The sequence below is a fragment of the Triticum dicoccoides genome, chromosome 3B (genome assembly GCF_002162155.2).
Source record: "Triticum dicoccoides isolate Atlit2015 ecotype Zavitan chromosome 3B, WEW_v2.0, whole genome shotgun sequence".
NCBI lineage: Eukaryota > Viridiplantae > Streptophyta > Magnoliopsida > Poales > Poaceae > Triticum > Triticum dicoccoides.
Genome location: NC_041385.1, coordinates 288,307,838 through 288,323,234, shown reverse-complemented (window position 1 = coordinate 288,323,234; position 15,397 = coordinate 288,307,838).

Genomic DNA, 15,397 nt, shown 5'->3' with positions numbered 1-15,397 from the left:
CGCTGCACGGGCACCCTAACATTGGACGTCGTCTTCGTCTCTCCCAATAACTTTCGAAGCGAAGAGCTAATCTTCGACATTGCTCCGTTCCGAAGTGGCTATCACACACTACTCGAACGAACGGCCTTCGTCCATTTCAATGCAGTCCCGCACTATGCTTATCTTAAACTCAAGATGCCTGGACCGCATGGTGTTATCACGGTGAGCGGAAACACAGAGCGTTCTCTTTGTACAGAAGAATATGCGGCGGCTCTAGTAGCCGAAGCATGAAGCGGCCTTTTCAAGCCGAACAGCTCATCGGTCCTCAAGACCGCGGATACAGCCAAACGTGTTTGATGCACACCTACATGCAAAAGCTCAGATAAACCTGAGCTTGTTTAGTAGCCCTGCCCCCATAGATCGGCCCATAAGAAGAATGTACATGTTTTCCCGTATACATAAATATACACTCAAAATTCCTTGGGTGGCGGTGGGGGCACCCTGCACGTTAGAAGTTTATAGTCCGGCTTGACCCTATCTGGACTCAAGAAGCTACAGTTCACGGTTCATCAAAACCAACAAACTATACCCACGGCCATACCAGATTCTTTCACCTAGTTCTTTCTTTTTTACAGATAGGCCATCATGATATACCCTTCAAGGACACTACACAACGGAGACAAAGGCGCAAACGTGCAGCAGGGCCCGGTTTCAAGGTTTCTGTTTAGTTTAAGACCCCGTGTAAACCTTTTTTTATTATCTCTTGTTGTTTCATACCTTCCTGGCATATAAAGCGCCCAAGATATCCGCAATATTTGCGAACTTACTATTTGTCGTACTAAACCGGATGTTCTAGAAGCAGCCATCAGTGTGCTTTGAGAACTATGCTCTAACCACAGGCGCTCTTTCCTCACGTCGGGTCGTAGCACGTGCCTTGAACTCAGGGTTCATTACCGGGGGCTGTACCCAGCTCGGTATATATTGAAAAGTCCAAATACCTTCAGGAGTGTTCGGCGTCGCGAATTTTGGCCTTATATGCATCAGCTCCGAATCATGTCTTTGGTCAATAGTTGGGTTTGCCCAGCTCCTGTGTTTGCTACCTTATGTTCCGTTCTATCGGCTAAGGTGGCGAAGGGAGAACTACTGCGATTGTTCCCTGGTTCATCCAGACGAGCACCTCAGTAGAGAAAGCCGAAAACTGACTGTCATGATAAGGCGGGAGCTAGTCAACCACTCTATGACTCAGCGGAATCTTCATGATTCCTCCGTATTAATGAAGGACCGGTTTCCCGGTCACGTATATAAACACACCATATTCAGATAAACGCGGGCATACCAGGGGCTATATAGTAGCCCCGCCGTCAAACTCCTATGGCTAAGTGAAAGTGTTAAAGCTCTACAGTCCAATTGCCTATTTCGCCGCACTAAACACCTCCTTAACGGACCAAGACGTTAGGTCAAGTGTGATCAAGTGCTTTTCCGAACACCCCCGCGTTATACGCGAGGGGGCCGAAGCCGACGACTGCAAACTTTCAAGTTATATACATATATACATAAACAGCCGCACAGGAGCCACTAAAATACTTTGCGGGCAAAAGTATAAACACAACCTTCATTATCATAAGCATTGTTTTTACAATTCGGATACACATTACTCGAACATAATATTCTTCAAGCACTAACCCTCTATCAAGCGGGCACCCTCTAAGACTTCTTCAAAATATTGATCTGGTGTGTCCCGACCCCCGGGTGGACCCCCTGCCGCCATATCGGTGGCCTTCACCTTCGCCCAATACGTCTTCACACGGGCAAGGGCCATCCGTGCACCTTCTATGCACGTTGACCGCTTGACAGAATCGATATGCGACACCGCAGAAACAAGTTGCTGCACTAAACCAAAATAACTATTCGCAGTTCGTCCCCCCGGCCACAGCCGGTCCACGACAGCCTTCATGGCAAGTCCGGATATCCCATGGAGCTCGGCCCATTCGGCCATCTACTCATTCAACAACAGCGGACACCTTGGCATGCTAAACCGCGACCAGAAAAGCCGTTTCACTTCATGGCCTTCTTGGGCCTGGAAAAACTGCGTCGCATCAGCAGCAGTCTTCGACAAGACTAAATATGCATCCAGCGAACTCCACATTTGATCAAGCGGGTCATACTTCAGATCGCCGAACTTAGTTCGTAATAAAAAGGGCTTCCCAGTTGTGATCTCCCGGCTTGCCGGATCTCCTCCCGTGCCACTCTGGCCTCAGACAGGGTTTCCTTTGCCGCTTGTAAGGCCTTCTCAAGGTCAGCCGTTTTTTCTTTGGTCTCTTTCTCGAGAAGTGCATATTGGCTAGAGGCATCCCTTAGCTCACGCGCCATGTTGGATATTTTCTCCTCACTCGGGCGATGAGCAGCCTGTTTGGCTTTTAATTCACAAACTGCCTTCTCGGTAGCCGTGTTGCTTATCCTGGCTTGCTCCTTGGCCCGGGCAAGCTCAGCCCAAAGGGTCTCCATGGCGGCAGCACCATCTGCAGTCAAGCATATTATAAATTCCAACATCATTCTCCTATTTATACCCACTAACCACCCAAAAGACATACCTTGCGCCTCGTCAAGCCACTTGTTTACGAGCGTGATGTCATCATCTTCTACATCGAGTTGCCGCTTCAGTTTGGCAAATTCGGCAGCCCGGGCAGTGGCCGAGGCTACAGCCGCCTGTGTACAAATTAGAAAAATTATTACGTGAGCTTATTTATCTTTCGATCCTCTGATCGCCCCATTCGGAGGGCAACCAGAGTCTCAGGGGCTACTATCTATACAAAGTACACATTGCGTACCTCAAAGCCTCTTGGCAGGCTCATAAAAGCTTCATTCAATCTGCTTTTTGCGGACGAAATTCTCTCAATCACTGCACCCATTAAGGTACGATGTTCTTCCAAGATGGGCGCTTGCCGCAGAAGACCCGTACATGTGTCCGGCTGTATATCGGACAGTCGGGGGCTTTTGTTGTTGCTCTCTCTAGGAGCCAAACACCCCAGACCTCGGGCGCCCGAAGAGTGATCTTCTAGCCTTGTCCTCCTTCGCGTATCGGGAGAGATCCTCTGGGACGACACCTCGGGGTCGTCCGCCTTATGGGGCGGGGAAGCATGAGGCGGTGTTTCTCTCTCCATCATCTCTGGAAGAAAATCCCCCGAGGACGAAGATTGTTGAGGGAGGCTATAGGCCGAACTGCAAAATATACTTTTCAGATAATACCCTCACAAACAAGAAAAGAATAGGGTATGCTTGTTAAAGCACCTTTGTTCACTAACGGTTTGGCTAAAGGCTGGCCCCCTTGTGGGCACTGTGAGGCAATATCGCCTCCCAAATCCGCGCCCCTTGATAGGGATTTCTTCCCTCGCTTGGAGGCCTCTGTCTTCAGGTCTTCAGCGGCGGATCTCTTCTTCCCGTGGGGGGAGGGAATGTTAGATTCTCCTCCCTGTTCATCCTCCGAAACAGGAGTTCCGATTTCCCCGGATACGGTGCATGATGCACCTCCGGTATGAAGGCCAGTTTGGGCCTCTCCACTCCTCTCCTTTTCTTCCCTCGACGACACTTGATAGGGTGCCGGAGCCAGCTGAGGGTGTCCTGGATTAGGGGATAACCGGACAGCCGGACTATATATATCGTCCAGACTATTGAAGCATGAAGATACAAGACTCGAGACTTCGGCCCGTGTCTGGATGGGACTCTCCTTTGCGTGGAAGGCGAGCTTGGCGACCCGGATATTGTGTTTCCTTCCTTGTAACCGACTCCATGTAAATCCTAGCCCTCTCCGGTGTCTATATAAACCGGAGAGGTTGGTCCTTAGAAGGCCGATCACAATTACAATCATACCATCATAGGCTAGCTCTTAGGGTTTAGCCTCTACGATCTCGTGGTAGATCTACTCTTGTACTACCCATATCTTCAATATTAATCAAGGAGTAAGTAGGGTTTTACCTCCATCGAGAGGGCCCGAACCTGGGTAAACATCTGTGTCCCTTGCTTCCTGTTACCATCAGCCTAGACGCACAGATCGGGACCCCCTACCCGAGATCGACCTGTTTTGACCCCGACATTGGTGCTTTCATTGAGAGTTCCTCTGTGTCATCGCTGCAAGGCTCGATGGCTCCTTCAATCATCGTCAACGATATGGTCCTGGGTGAGACTTTTCCCCCCGGACAGATCTTCGTGTTCGGCGGCTTCGCACTGCGGGCCAATTCACTTGGCCATCTAGAGCAGATCGACAACTACGCCCCTGGCCACCAGATTAGGTTCGGAAACCTGAATTACACAGCAGACATCCGCGGAGACTTGATCTTCGACGGATTTGGGCCCATGCCAGGAGCACCAGACAGTCACGACGAGCACGACTTAGACTTGCTGTCGAACAAAGCTCGGGGTATCACCTCTACAGTAGCCTCAGACCTAAATCCGGAGCAGGCTGCGCTGCCTAAGGATGGAGGGCTGGACCTCGCCCCGCAGGCCGCACACTCATCGGCAGTGGAGCGGAACACGGGCCTCACCTCTTTGTGGCCCGTGACTCCGGACCCCCGGATTCACATCCGAATGTTGGTTCCTGTCCACGCACTCCGGAGCCAGTCAAGCCAGGTTGGGCTCCGGTAATGGAGTTCACCGCTGCGGATATCTTCCAGCACTCGCCCTTTGGCGACATGCTGAACTCGTTAAAAACTCTTTGACAGAAAATTCCGGGCCGAACTATGTCCGCCTCGAGTGGGAAGCAGGCGACGAAGAAATTCGTTACCCACCCACCACCCACTTCATAGCCACGATTGATGATGTAATCGACGTGCTTGACTTCGACTCCGAAGGCATCGACGGTATGGACGACGATGCAGGAGAAGACTCAGAGTCTACGGGGTGCCAAACTTCTGCCTCGTCACACGACATATACATGGTGGATACGCCCTAGGAGGAGGACGACGACAATCCGGAAGATAAAACCCCCGGGAAAAAGCCAAAGCGACGGCGCAGACGCCGTTCCAAGTACAGCAAAAGTGAAAATAACATACACTCCGGTCAATCCCGAAGGCCACAACGACCATACGGAACCAGCGATGCAGCAGGACGAGCCAGGTCACACCAAACACAGTTCGGAGCAGATGCCCGATGACAATGATCCAGAGGGACGAGTTCATCAAACCGGCCCAGGACAAGAAGACAGTCCGGATGATGATGCGTTCATCATTCCGGAAGAACGCGTGGAACGAGATAACCTCCACAGAAAGCTCATGGCCACAGCGAGAAGTCTAAAGAAGCAAATGCAACAGCAAAAAGCCGCACAGGAAACACTCAATCGCAGATGGAATAAGGTGCTAGACATGAAAGAAAGATATGGCGACGATTGCCATACAAAGAGCTATCCAAAACGCAAGCTACTGCCAGAATTCGATGACGAGGCCGTTCCACCAAAGACTAATACGACCAGGAGGCCCAACATACCACCCCGTAACCGCAACAAAGCGGCTACCGACGACACGCACGATCTACATGAGCACCTAGATAAGAAAGCTGGCGCAACTAGGTCCATCTACCGATCTAAAGGACACACCCCAGCGAGGGACTGTGGTCACCAAAACGATTATGCTAATAAAATACCAGTTCGGAATAAACACCAGACACAACAATAGCCGACGGCATGCCATAACACGTCCACATACAGAGAGGCTGCTCACCCCCTGTGCTTTACCGAAGATGTACTGGACTATGAATTTCCACAGGGTTTTAAACCTATGAACATAGAGGCATACAACGGAACAACAGACCCAGGGGTCTGGATCGAGGACTTTATCCTGCATATACATATGGCTCGTGGGGATGACCTCCATGCCATCAAATACCTTCCCCTCAAACTAAAGGGTCCATCTCGACACTGGTTGAAAAGCCTCCCCGAAAATTCAATTGGGAGTTGGGAGGAACTAGAGGACACTTTCAGGGCCAATTTTCAAGGGACTTATGTCCGGCCTCCGGATGTTGACGATTTAAGTCACATAATCCAACAGCCCGGAGAATCCGCCCGCATGCTTTGGAATACATTCCTCACTAAGAAGAATCAAATTGTCGATTGTCCGATGTTGAAGCCTTAGCGGCATTCAAACACATCATCTGTGATGAGTGGCTCGCCAGACACCTCGGCCAAGAAAATTCGAGGACAATGGCAGCCTTAACAAGCCTCATGACCCACTTTTGCGCGGGTGAATATAGCTGGCTAGCCCGTAAAGGCACCAGTGACCCTAGCACATCCGAAATAAGGGATGGCAACGGGAAGCCACGGCGTAATAAAAACAAATGCCAAAACAAGGAAGAGAGCCCGGATAACACAACGGTTAATGCCGGATTCAGGGGCTCTCGACTTGATCAGCAAAAGAAGCCATTTAAATGCAGTAAAGAGGGACCGTCCGATCTGAATAGAGTCCTAGACAGACTGTGCCAAATTCATGCCACCCCTGACAAACGTGCAAACCACACACACAGAGAGTGCTGGGTCTTCAAGCAGATCGCCAAATTAAATGCCGAACACAAGGGAAGGGAAACACCAAGTGAAGACGAGGATGAACCTCGCCAGTCGAACACTGGGGGACAGAAAAAATTCCCGCCAGAGGTTAAAACAGTGAACATGATCCACGCGACTCACACATCCATGAGAAGGCACGGATGCGCACATAGAGACGCGCTCGATATAGAGCCCAACTACTGGATGTCTTATCCGATTACCTTCGATCACTTGGACGGCCGAACTAGTATTCGACGCGGAGGATCAAAGGCCTTGGTGCTTGACCCAATAATCGACGGATACCGTCTCACCTATGTCCTCATGGATGGCGGCAGTAGTCTTAATTTAATATACGAGGACACTGTCCGCAGGATGGGGATAAACCCATCCAGAATTAGCCAAATCAACACCACCTTTGAAGGGTTGATACCAGGCGTTGAAGCCTACGGCAGGGGCTCCATCGTACTGGAGGTAACATTTGGCTCCCCAGGCAATTCCAGAAGCGAAGAACTACTCTTCACCATTGCACCCTTCCAAAGCGGTTATCATGCATAGCTTGGAAGAACGGCCTTCGCCCGCTTCAACGCATTACCACACTATGGCTACCTTATACTCAAGATGCCCGGTCCACGTGGCGTCATAACCGTTAACGGAATCACAGAGCGCTCTTCACGCGCAGAGGAACACAAGACGGCCCTAGCGGCCAGACTATAAGCGGCCTCCAATATCAGAAAACATGACTGGTCATTAAGACCACAGACACGGTTATACGAGTCCGGTAGCCCGGACAAAATTGAACCAGGGCGCCGTATATGTAGTCCCATAGCGGACACCAGGGGCTATAAATATTTAATACAGCCCCGCACTTGGCTCAACCTTATTGGCAGGCCAACATCTCACACTTTTACTATCCATCGCACACTTACGTTGTACTCTCCCTATGAGTTTTCTTTTTTCCATAGACAACGCTGGCGCGATACCCTTCCAGGATACGGCACAACAGAGACAAAGGCGCAGACGTGCAACAGGGCCCCGTTCAACAGGTTTCTTTTTAGATTAAGCCCCTGTTTAAACCTTTTCTATTGCCTCTTGTTGTTTAACCATCCCATGGGTCTCATACCCACACAGGATACTGCCGTTATTGGCATTTCGCCACGACAGATTAACGCACGTACCTGGAAACACATGGTTTATAATGAATTGGCATTCTTGAGCCCATCGTCTGTTATAAAGTCTGAATACCTTCGGGAGTGTTCGGCGTCACGAGTTTGGCCTTATATGCAGCAGCTCCGAATCATGTCTTTGGTCAAATGTCGGGTTTGCCTGGCTCCTGGGTTTGCCGCCTTACGTTCCGTTATTATCGGCTAAGGTGGCCAAAGGAGAACTACTACGATTGTGCCCCGGTTATTCCGGACGAGCACCTCAGTAGAGAAAGCCGAAAACTGACTGTCATGATACAGTGAGAGACTGTTCAACCAATCAAAGACTTATCGGAATCTTTAGGATCCCTCCGCATTAACGAAGGACCGTTTCCCGGTCATGTACACATGCGTCCGTATTCGGATGCAACCGAAGGTACCAGGGGCTACATAGTAGCCCCACCATTAGACTCTCATGGCTAAGCGAAAGCGTTACAGCTATATAGTCCGGTTGCCTAGTTCGACATGTGATCACCTCCTTACTAGACCAAGACGTTGGATCAAGTGTGATTATGCATATTTTTCTCAAACACCCCCGCATTATATGCGTGGGGGCTGAAGCCAACGACTGCTAACTTTCGGATTACATGTATATATATATATATATATATATATATATATATATATATATATATATATATATATATACAAAAAATGGCCGCACAGGGGACACAATAATACTTTCAGGAAAAAAGTATAAATATAGCTTTATAACCAAAATGACATTGTTTTTACAATGAATCGATTCATCACTCGAACAAGACATTCTTCGAGCACTACGCCTCTATTAGGCGGGCACCTTCTGTTACCTGCGCCAAATAGTGCTCGGTCGGATATTGCCCCCCCTCCGGATCCTGGGTCGCCACAATGGTGGCATCCATACCTGTCCAAAATGCTTTAACGCGGGCAAGGGCCATCCGTGCACCTTCTATGCATGCCGACATTCTCATGGCATCAATCTGGGGCACGGCCCCAAGGAACTATTGCACCAAGCTAAAGTAACTGTCCGGCTTAGGCCCCTTCGGCCAAAGATGGTCTATTACAGACCGCATTGCAAGCCCGGACAGCCTGTGAAGCTCCGCTACAGCAGCCATCTTGTCACTTAATGGCAGCGGGCAAGTGGGAGCATTGAATTGCAACCAGAAAAGCTTCTCCACTTCCTTATCACCCTGATCCTCAAAGAACTTGGCACCGTCAGCTGTACTCTTCGCCAAATCCGCATACGCGACCGCAGGACTCCAGCGTCCATCCAGGGGAGCGTACTTCAGATCGAAAAACTTCGTCCGCATCAAGTAGGAGCCCCCAACCGCGATTTTACCGGCCTGTTGAAGCTCCCCCCGCGCACCCCTGAGCTCGGTCTGTATTTCCTTGGTGGCATTAAGTGCCTTGTTCAGGTCGGCCAAACTATCCTTATGCTCCTTTTTAAGGAGCTCATACCGGTGAGCGACATTTTTTAACTCCAAAGCCATTTCGGCTATATTTTCCTCGCTTCGGTGATGAGCAGCCTATTCGTCTCTCAATTCCTCGGCCGCCTTTAGGGCAGCCGCATTGCTAACCCGAGCTTGTTCCTTGGCCTGGGCAAGTTCCGCCCTCAGGGCCTCCATGGCGGCATCACCATCTGCAGTCCAAACATATTACATTAATATCATGCCGCCTTCATATTTTCCTATACAAAGGAAGGCAGAGCACATACCTTGTGATTTGTCCAGCCGCTCATTCACCAGCGTGATATCGGCATCAATCAATCCAATCTGCCTCGTTAGTTCGGCAACTTCAACGGACCAGTCAACGGCCGGACCCACAGGTACCTGCACGTATTTATAGTGCAATCATTGATTTATGATCCCTCGTTTGCCGCCCAGGGCGGGAAACCAGAGTCTCAGGGGCTACTATCTATATGGAGCACACCTAGCACGTGCCTCATAGCCAAAAATAGTGTAGTCTTCACTACATACCTCAAAGCCTCTGAGCAGGCTTGTAAATGCTTCATTCAAACTGCTTGTAGCGGATGAAATCTTCTTGAGCATCATGCTCATTAATGAGCGGAGCTCCTCAGAGAGCGCAGCTCGCTCCAGTAGGCCTGTCAGTACGTCCGACCGGACATTGAACTGTGTCGGACCCTTCCCATCGCCCCTCGTGGGAGCCAAATGCTCCGGGTTCAGGGCGGCTGACGCATTGGCTTCCGGCTTTGGCAGATCCGGACTCCTCCGTGACGACACCTCGGTGTCGCCCACTTCATGAGTCGGAGAGGTGGGTGGGGTCTTGCTCTCCATCATCTCCGGAGGAAGGTCCCCCGAGGACGAACTCTGTTGAGAAGAGCTGCTAGCCGGACTGCGAAAGACAAATCCTGGTTATTGATCTAGGAGAAACACAGCACCTTCTAATTAACGATTAACTTACATCTCGGTGGAGGGCTGGCCCGTTGGCGGGCATGACGCGGTGAGGGTGCTCGTCGGGGCAGGGCTCCCTGGGGATACCTTTTTCCCTGGTTTGGGCATCTCCATCTCCAAGTCTTCGGAGGCAGCCCTCTTCTTCCCGCGGGGGGAGGAGGCCTTAGCCTCCCCTTCCCGAATATCCTCCTTAGGGGAGGCAACAATTCCCCCGGTTTGGATGTGTAGCGTGTGGAGTTCGGTTTCTTCGTTCTTCCCCTTGCCTTTCCCTGAGGGCATTCTGCTGAGTACCCGGTCACGCATCTTGGCCATGGTGGGACCAGGCGAGCCTTCGGGATGTGGCGCCGGACACCTGATTCTCTCCGCCTTGCTAAGCCATTCCTGGCCACGGATGATTTTCAGAATAAACAATTATGACAAATACAAAACAAGGTGTCCGGTATCAAGGTTACTTACTTGGGTATCTAGGCGATTGCAGCTTAGGCCCGCATCCTCGGTGGTGTCCGGACACTCTACTTTCGGTCCGAAGAACAATTTGCACATCCCTTCGAGCTTCAAGCTGAAGAAGTGCTTAACAGTCCATGGACCCTCTGGATTGAACTCCCACATCCGGAGAGGCCGGCGTTGGCACTACAACATCCGTCGGATTAACATCACTTGCATTATGCTGACAAGGTTAATGTCCCTCTCAAGAAGCTCTCGGATACGGCTCTGTAGTGCTGGTACATCGCCAGCGGGCCCCTAATTCCGTCCTACGTCGGTCCAAGACGCTAGTTGTGACGGAGGGCCCGAGCGGAACTCGGGGGCGGCCACCCACTTTGTGCCTCTGGGAGCCGTGACATAAAACCACCTCCGTTGCCATACATCGGATACTTCTGGGAAAGAACCCTCTAGCCATGGGGCATCGGCGTTCCTGCTTATTACGGCACCTCTGCACTCCGCATGTCGCCCCTGGATCATCTTCGGCTTCACATTGAAGGTCTTGAGCCATAAGCCGAAGTGTGGGGTGACATGGAGGAAGGCCTCGCACACTATAATGAACGACGAGATATGGAGGACGACGTCCGGAGCTAGATCATGAAAATCCAACCCATAATAGAACATGAGCCCCCTCACAAAAGGATCGAGGGTGAAGCCCAAGCCATGGAGGAAGTGAGGAATAAACACGATGCACTAATTGGGCTCCCGTGATAAGGGGGCACGATCCTGCTTTGACAAGACGTGTCAAGGAAACCGCCTCACAATATGCACTGTGGCTGGTTGTAGGAAAACGGTTCGAATAATGACCCGACCGTAACGACACGTCTCGTTGTCTAAAAACTTGTCAGCAGATTAAATTTGTGAAGTATCATTCTCTCTACGGTGGCATGTGAAGATCATTTTGTGGATCCGGACATGATTCAAGTGTTCGATAATTACTTTTGAGTATTCGAAGAAGGAACCCGCCTTGCAATGCCGAAGACAAGACTGCGCGCCGAAGTCATCGTCATTGAAGCCTGGTTCAGGGGCTACTGAGGAAGTCCTGGATTAGGGGGTATCTGGACAGCCGGACTATATATATCGTCTGGACTATTGAAGCATGAAGATACAAGACTCAAGACTTCGGCCTGTGTCCGGATGGGACTCTCCTTTGAGTGGAAGGAAAGCTTGGTGATCCGGATATTGTGTTTCCTTCCTTGTAACCAACTCCATGTAAACCCTAGCCCTCTCCGGTGTCTATATAAACTAGAGAGGTTGGTCCTTAGAAGGCCGATCACAATTACAATCATACCATCATAGGCTATCTCTTAGGGTTTAGCCTCTACGATCTCGTGGTAGATCTACTCTTGTACTACACATATCTTCAATATTAATCAAGCAGGAAGTAGGGTTTTACGTCCATCGAGAGGGCCCAACCCTGGGTAAACATCTGTGTCCCTTGCTTCCTGGTACCATCAGCCTAGACGCACAGACTGGGACCCCCTACCCGAGATCCTCCGGTTTTGACACCGACACCAGCATCCTGGTTAACACTAGGTCCGCTGAGTTTTCGGGAAGAGAGGCCGAACACCTAATCCTCTCCGCCTTTTTTACCCATAGGCCAGAAGTTGCGGTGAAGGAACCCTTTGGCCAGACGATGTCGTCCGATTCACTTATCAAAGCACCTCCGCCTTACATCGAAGGTCTTGAGCCATAAGCAGAAGTGTGGGGAGATACGAAGGAAAGCCTCACATACGATAATGAATGATGAGATGTGAAGGAGGGAGTCCGGATCTAGATCATGGAAATCTAGTCCGCGGTAAAACATGAGCCCTTGAACAAAGGGATGAAGGGCGAAACCGAGCCCCCGGAGGAAGTGAGGGATAAATACGACCCTCTTATTAGGTCCTGGAGTAGGGATAACCTGCCTTGTGCAGGAATCCCGTGAAGGATCTCCGCGGTCAAATACCTCGCCTCCCTGAGCTTTGTGATATCCTCCTCAGTGAAAGAGGAAGCCGTCCATCGGCCTTGAACGCTGGATCCGGACATGGCCTGAGGTTCGAGGCGACTGGTTAAACCTTGGGTGTTGGAACTCGAGGTAGGAGGAAGAGGGAGTAGCGTAGAGGGGAAAGGCGGGTCTCAGCCTCCTTATAAAGATGACGAATATCAAAGGTCCCCTACGTGGCCTTAAAACATGCCTATTCCCAAGGAATCATACCAACGGGGCGGTTGGGTTACCCATGCCTGTGTTGATAAGAATCCCGCAATAAGGGGACCGATCTCCGCTTCGACAAGACGTGCCAATAAAACCACCTCACAAAGCGTATGCAACAAGTGGGAAAAAACGATTTGAAATAATGGCCGAACAATGACGTAATGTCCTGTTACAAAAGCTATCAGCGGATTGGACTCGTGAAAACATTACCACGATGGTATATGGAATTTACTTTGCAGAGCCGGACACGATTCTTATGTTCAAGATCTACTTTGGAGTATTCGGAGAAGGAACCCGCCTTGCAATGCTGAAGACAATCTGCGTGCCGGACTCATCGTCATTGAAGCCTGGTTCAGGGGCTACCGAGGGAGTCCTGGATTAAGGGGTCCTCGGACAGCCGGATTATATGCATATGCCGGACTGTTGGACTATGAAGATACAAGATACTAGACTTTGTCCCGTGTCCGGATGGGACTCTCCTTTGCGTGGATGGCAAGCCTGGAAGTTAGGATATGAAGATTCCTTTCTCTGTAACCGACTCTGTGTAACCCTAGCCCCCTCCGATGTTTATATAAACCGGAGGGTTTAGTCCGTAGGACAACAACAATCATAATCATAGGCTCGCTCCTAGGGTTTAGCCTGTACGATCTCGTGGTAGATCAACTCTTGTAATACTCATATCATCAAGATCAATCAAACAGGAAGTAGGGTATTACCTCCATCGAGAGGGCCCGAACCTGGGTAAACATTGTGCCCCCCGCCTCCTGTTACCATTAGCCTTAGACGCACAATTCGGGAACCCCTACCCGAGATCCGCCGGTTTTGACACCCACAATGGGGCACTTATCTTTTTCTCAATTTGTAGGCACTTGCCAAATCGTAACTTTCTAGGAAATGTAATCTTCCGAGCCCATGTTTATGCTCTGTAACATTTGTACTTGCATCAGCATATCAATGAAAAAGATGAGCTTTTGCCGGGAACTCATGCACGTTTAAGCTCAATTAGAGGCGACACGCCCCTTTAATGAAAATAAACGAGTCTCCCCGGCAAGATACTTTGCCGGCGCCCTCTGTGCTTGCCGGAGAGTCACATCTGCAGGGTTACAGATGCAGGGTCCAGCCCCCTGCCAAACTCTTTTTATCCACGGTTACTGCAACTTCCCCGACCGAAGCAGCGTTCGAGTTGGGGATGGGAGCACCCAAGTCTAAACAGAGTGGCGAGGTTTTCTAATGCGCAAGTCACAAATTACAAACATGAATGGGCAAGGGAGGAACTTTATCTGGTTGGGTTGTCGGTGGAGGCGCCGCGACGAGCAGTCTTCTCAATTTCTTGCCGGGGCATTGTTACTGTAGCTGAAAGGAGGATAGGTCGGGGCCATGGTGCCTTGGCGATTTCCCAGCACCTGTTAGAATCTAGGGTAGCACTATATCCTGGGCAAGCATGCATGCCTATATATATATATATATATACACACACACACATATATATATAGGATAGAGCTATTCTGTTACCAGTAACAGAATATTATTAGGGCGATGCTAGGCGCCGGTGCGCCGGCCGAACAGTTTCGGCCGGTCCAGCCCTAGCCGTTGGATGCGCGCGATTAGCCGTCCGATTCCCCGCGTTGACTCCCCCCCTCTTTCTTCCTCTCCTCTCCCGGCCGCCGGCCATCGCCCCCACCTGGACCTCTCTCTCCGCCGCCCCCGCTACTGGATGCAGCGCTCGCCACCGGTCGCCGCGCTCGCCGCCGGTCTCCGCCATCTTCTCTCATGTTTCTCGCCGGGATCTACATGCAGCAAAAACTTCGCCCGTGGGTTGCAGCTCCCCTCGCCGGTGATGGTCGCGGCTCCGTCAACACCAGTCGCCTGTTGCAGCTCCGGCAGCTTGCAGTCGCGCGCCCCGCCGCTCGTACTCCAGCGCCGCCGCCGAACCCCCTTATTAAAGGTTGTAGCAAAAATTCATCAACGGTGGCAGCAAAAAACACCGCCAGTTGAAGCTTTTTTTTTCAACTGTTGATTCCGGTTGTAGCAAAACTTGACGCCAATGGTAGCACGGCAAAATGCAGGTTGCAGCAAAAACCTTCACCCGTAGTAGCAAAAAAAAACTACGGTTGCAGCAAAAATCAAACCCGTCGCCGTCTTTCGCGAGGTTGCAACTCCGCCTTACATGGATGTAGCAAAAACTTCAGCGGTGGTGGCAAAAAACAACTACGGTTGCAGCAAAAAACAAACACTGTTGCCGTCTTTCGTGAGGTCGCAACTCCGCCTTACATGGATGTAGCAAAAAACTTCAGCGTTAGTAGCAAAAAACTGCTACGGTTGCAACAAAAATCGTCGTTGTCATCATCGCGAGGTCGCAGCTCCGCCTGATGGATGTAGCAAAAAACTTCGCCAGTAGTAACAAAATCCAACTGCGGTTGCAGCTTCTCCTTGTTGTGCAGTTCCATTGAAGCTTTTCTGTCTATGGTTGAAGCTTTTTTCAACAGCTGTTGAAGCTGTTTTAGGTGACGGTTGCAACACTGGTATACGCGGGGGTGCATCCAGCCATGGCGGCAGGCAGCCATGGCGGCAGGCGAGGGAGCGCCTGGCCGCCGGCGATGGAGGTCGTGGTCGCCCAGTCGCAGCCCGG